This window comes from Conger conger, chromosome 3 (genome assembly GCF_963514075.1).
Source record: "Conger conger chromosome 3, fConCon1.1, whole genome shotgun sequence".
In the NCBI taxonomy this organism is placed as follows: domain Eukaryota; kingdom Metazoa; phylum Chordata; class Actinopteri; order Anguilliformes; family Congridae; genus Conger; species Conger conger.
The window spans coordinates 81354401-81359400 of NC_083762.1; the positions used below are offsets into that span (position 1 = coordinate 81354401).

Consider the following 5000-nt stretch of genomic DNA (forward strand, 5'->3'; position numbering starts at 1 on the left):
TCCAAAGACACTTTACAGAGTAACAGAAGGGCAAACACCAACACCCTGCCCCCGTCCCAACTCACCAACACCCTGCCCCGTCCCAACTCACCAACACCCTGCCCTGTGCCACAGTCTGTACCTGGGTATGGGACCTCAAGCTCTCTCAATGGGAACTAGTGGGCTGGAGCAGGAGAGAGCTCTACACCAGGGATCAGCCAATCCCCACGCTCTACACCAGGGATCAGCCAATCCCCACGCTCTACGCCACGGATCAGCCAATCCCCAGGCTCTACACCAGGGATCAGCCAATCCCCACTCTCTACACCAGGGATCAGCCAATCCCCACTCTCTATGCCAGGGATCAGCCAATCCCCCCTCTCTATGCCAGGGATCAGCCAATCCCCACGCTCTACGCCAGGGATCAGCCAATCCCCACGCTCTACGCCACGGATCAGCCAAGCCCCACTCTCTACACCACGGATCAGCCAAGCCCCACTCTCTACACCAGGGATCAGCCAATCCCCACTCTCTATGCCAGGGATCAGCCAATCCCCCCTCTCTATGCCAGGGATCAGCCAATCCCCCCTCTCTATGCCAGGGATCAGCCAATCCCCACTCTCTACGCCAGGGATCAGCCAATCCCCACGCTCTACACCAGGGATCAGCCAATCCCCACTCTCTACACCAGGGATCAGCCAATCCCCGCTCTCTACACCAGGGATCAGCCAATCCCCACTCTCTACGCCAGGGATCAGCCAATCCCCACTCTCTACACCACGGATCAGCCAATCCCCACTCTCTACACCAGGGATCAGCCAATCCCCACGCTCTACACCAGGGATCATCAAATCTGGCTCCCCAATCCAAAACCAGCCCTGGTTTTCTTTTCTCCCGGGTCTCCACACCTGACTCCCAGGTAAAGGGAGGGTGAACACACCTGACTCCCAGGTAAAGGGAGGGTGATCACACCTGACTCTCAGGTAAAGGGAGGGTGAACACACCTGACTCCCAGGTAAAGGGAGGGTGGACACACCTGACTCCCAGGTAAAGGGAGGGTGATCACACCCGACTCCCAGGTAAAGGGAGGGTGATCACACCTGACTCCCAGGTAAAGGGAGGGTGGAGAAACAGCCGTTCTCCGCCCTGGGGGACTGTGAGTGCCTGACCCCTGACCCCTGACCCATGCCTCTGTAGAGACTCACTCCTCCAGCAGATTTCCACTATAAAGCTGGACCAGGCTGAGGTCCTCATCTTCAGATGTTTGTGTTGTGCTGGCCCATGGGAACCAGCGCTGAGGTCAGTGAAGTGCATCTCCAGTATAAAGAGCTTCTGCTATCTGACCTGGCTATCGGGAACTGTGGGGGGAAAATAAATACTTGTGTGCAAATTTTACGTTTAACTGATTCTCACCGAATTCTCCCAGTCTGCACTGAGCCTGACGACAGGCTTTGTCTTCCTCCATAACGCTCACATTTCATACCCGGAATCAGCCGCCTTGCATCGGCGTACTCTCTCACCACTTTCAACTTTCCGTGCGATGCAGTGCCCAAAACAGGCCACGGTACTCCGAGCACAGGCAGAGGCACCAGGGAGGAAGGCTTTCAGGATGTTAAAATATGCAATATCACCGCACATTAGAGTCAAAACAAGCGGTAAGTTTCTCTCCCGGAAGCCCTGGAGATCTCTTACACGCCACCTCCCTCTGAGGAAGTGTCACAGCTGATCAGGGGCACAAATACAGAAAGTTTAATTTAAAAAGTTTAGGAATATGTCTCTGTCTCTTAGACCAGAGGCAGTGGTGGCTTATTCTGCGGTTAATGACTGCAGAGATAATCGGGGTAAATATGCGCACAAAGCCTCTGTAATTAACAGAATAAGCGGTGTGACAGAGAGAGAATGCGGACGGTATTGGAGTGGCTTCTTCGGCAGTAGTTAAGGAGGTGTAAATAAACGGCGGTTCTGTCGGGTCGTCCTGAGGGCACCGTACAGCGAGGGGCGGAACTTGTTAAAAAACAAAGTATCTCATTTAGCATTTTAGTCTTATACTTGAGGCTTGAAATGTTATTTCTTTTACTTTTCTGCTAAACGAAACGAGCACCCCCACTTAAGCAGCCTCGTCTAGGCTAGGCTATAGGCTGCACAGTTTGACTCATTTCAAGATTTGCCAGTGGGGTAAGAAACTTGTCACTTCTCAAGCAAACAGTCACTTAAAACAAGCTAATATGTTCTACTTGAGAAAAATAACATAATATCTTAAGACTTATTACAAGACTAAAGCGCTTGTTGAGACAGACAGTTTTGTAGCGTGACGTCGTGCTATTCCCGCCGGCTGCCTCCGACCTTGCGGCTCGTGATTCCCGCCAAAGCAGGAGAATCGGACACACCCCGACACGCGTAACACACACACTCCATCCACACCCTGTCCTCCGTCTACTGACAGCCAGCACACTCCATCCACACCCTGTCCTCCGTCTACTGACAGCCAGCACACTCCATCCACACCCTGTCCTCCGTCTACTGACAGCCAGCACACTCCATCCACACCGTGTCCTCTCTACAGACAGCCAGCACACTCCATCCACACCGTGTCCTCCGTCTACTGACAGCCAGCGCACTCCATCCACACCCAGTCCCCTCTACTGACAGCCAGCACACTCCATCCACACCCTGTCCTCCGTCTACTGACAGCCAGCACACTCCATCCACACCCTGTCCCCTCTACTGACAGCCAGCACACTCCATCCACACCCTGTCCTCCGTCTACTGACAGCCAGCACACTCCATCCACACCCTGTCCTCCGTCTACTGACAGCCAGCACACTCCATCCACACCCTGTCCTCCGTCTACTGACAGCCAGCACACTCCATCCACACCCAGTCCCCTCTACTGACAGCCAGCGCACTCCATCCACACCCTGTCCTCCGTCAGCCAGCCCTAATGCATTCTGGGAAAGAACGGGGAGGTGAAGGAGGTGGCTGTGATGTAACTACCCCCCGGAGGCCGGTAACAGAATTACAGCCGTGCCCTGTTCATCCAGGGCCGAGAGGGCCGGACTCCCATCAGCTCCGGCAATTAGCAACGATCGACCGCCGCCGCGCTAATGCCAATTACTCTCTGAGCACGTCGCAGGGCGGACACACTTTAACGGGAAGGGCACACGAAACCAGTCTTCAGCTCGACATCTGGAGCGGCACGCACGCCCTTTCAGTCACTCCTTTATTACTCTCGTTGTGAAAGGGGGAATTTGGCACGGCGGAAAATGGGATTGATCACAGAGACCCCGCCGTGGGACCGGTCAGGGAAAAGGGTTCCAGGCAAGCGAGATGGAGAGGCCTGCGGATGTGATTGCCCAACAACAAGATCTTAAGTCTTATAACCAGACTAAAATACTTGTTAAGACCGTCATGTTTCCTGCCACCATGCGGTACTGCAAAGACCGTTTGCGAGCCCGGAAGACGATAATCATACTCCTGGAGTATTCTTCTTCGATCTTCTCATCCCCTCACCTCCACACCCCACAGTTAAACGCTCACGTCTGATTAAACCACACACTCTTTCTCTCTCCTCACACGGACTGCTCATCTGCACAAACACTCCCCCCCCCTCCCACCCCGGTCCTGACGTACGCCCCACTCATAATGATGTCTGAGGCACACGCTCTGTCCTACATTTAAAATGAAATATAACGTCTAAGGTTTGGGAGTTGCGGTCTTAATATACGTGGGAGGAGTATATCTGAATCACACTAGGCCCAAAAAACATATTTATCCAGCCAAACATGATTTAAAAATAAATCTGCTGTTCCGAGGAGCCAAAGGCCCGGGGGGGGAAGGCCTTCCGCTAACAGATAGCGCTGAATTATTTATTTTATCTCTTAACCCGAAGCGTTACCCGTTAAACTTAATCACCGCGCAACTACACCGCTCCGGGTGAATGCGGCCAGTATTTTCGGGACGTATTTTCCGATCCCCGAAGGCTGTGTGTTCCGTCTTCCCGACGGGAACACGTGCAGCATATGGAGCGCTCGCGGGCGTGATGAATACCAGTCCCACACTGGGGCGGCCAGAGGCCCATTTGGACCGGAACGCCCGGTTCTTAAATCATTTACGCAACGCAGACGTTCGGCTAGACGTGACCGCTAGTCTGTAATGGATCTCCACGGTTACAGTGTTGCCTCCTTCGGTTTGTGATCAGACGCGGAACCGGAGTTATTTAGCTGAGGCTTTTATCCAAAGTTATTTACAGTTGATTAGACTGAGCGGTGTGGGGTTAAGGGCCTTGCTCAAGGACCCAACAGCTGCGCAGATCTTATCGCGACGACACTGGGGATCGAAGCACCATCCTTCCAGGTCTCAGTCAAGCACCTTAGCCATTAGGCTACAGGCTGCTCCCTGATCAAACTTCATAGTTTCTGTGTGTGTGTGTGTGTGTGCGTGTGTGTGTGTGTGTGTGCGCGAGTGTGTGTGTGCGTGTGCGAGTGTGTGTGTGTGTGTGTGTGTGTGTGCGCGAGTGTGTGTGTGCGTGTGTGTGTGTGTGTGTGTGTGCGTGTGTGCGTGTGTGTGTGCGTGTGTGTGTGTGTGTGCGTGTGTGTGCGTGTGTGTGAGTGTGTGTGTGCGTGCGTGTGCGTGTGTGTGAGTGTGTGTATAAATTGTAAATCTGGCTGTCTTAGCCCTAACCTTGTGAGAACATACAGAGAACGCTGGCGTAACGTTGGCCGTGCAGTAAGAGCGATGGGCTCATGCCCTGAGCCTGGTGACTGATCTGTGCTGGGAAGGGCAGCAGAGAGTCCAATACCGCCCGGCCCAGACAAACGAGCAGAACCTTTCTCATTTGGATCAGAGCCTTCCATCACCACGGCAACGACCTGAGTCTGTCCGCTGACTTTCAGCCACCGACCCTGGCACTCGTGTTATTAATATTCATATTTGCCAGGGCTGTTTTACTGCTGCTTTTGTTTGTTTGTTACTCCACAGGGAACATAAAATCACGGTCCTCAATGTCCAAGAACTGCTGGTTT

At 53.3% G+C, this 5000-nt stretch overlaps 1 protein-coding gene across 1 annotated transcript in view; it reads right to left on the minus strand.

Annotated features, from left to right (window-relative positions):
* slc49a4 (solute carrier family 49 member 4) overlaps positions 1–5000 on the minus strand; it is a 52457-nt gene that overhangs the window by 23235 nt on the left and 24222 nt on the right. The window lies entirely within an intron of this gene.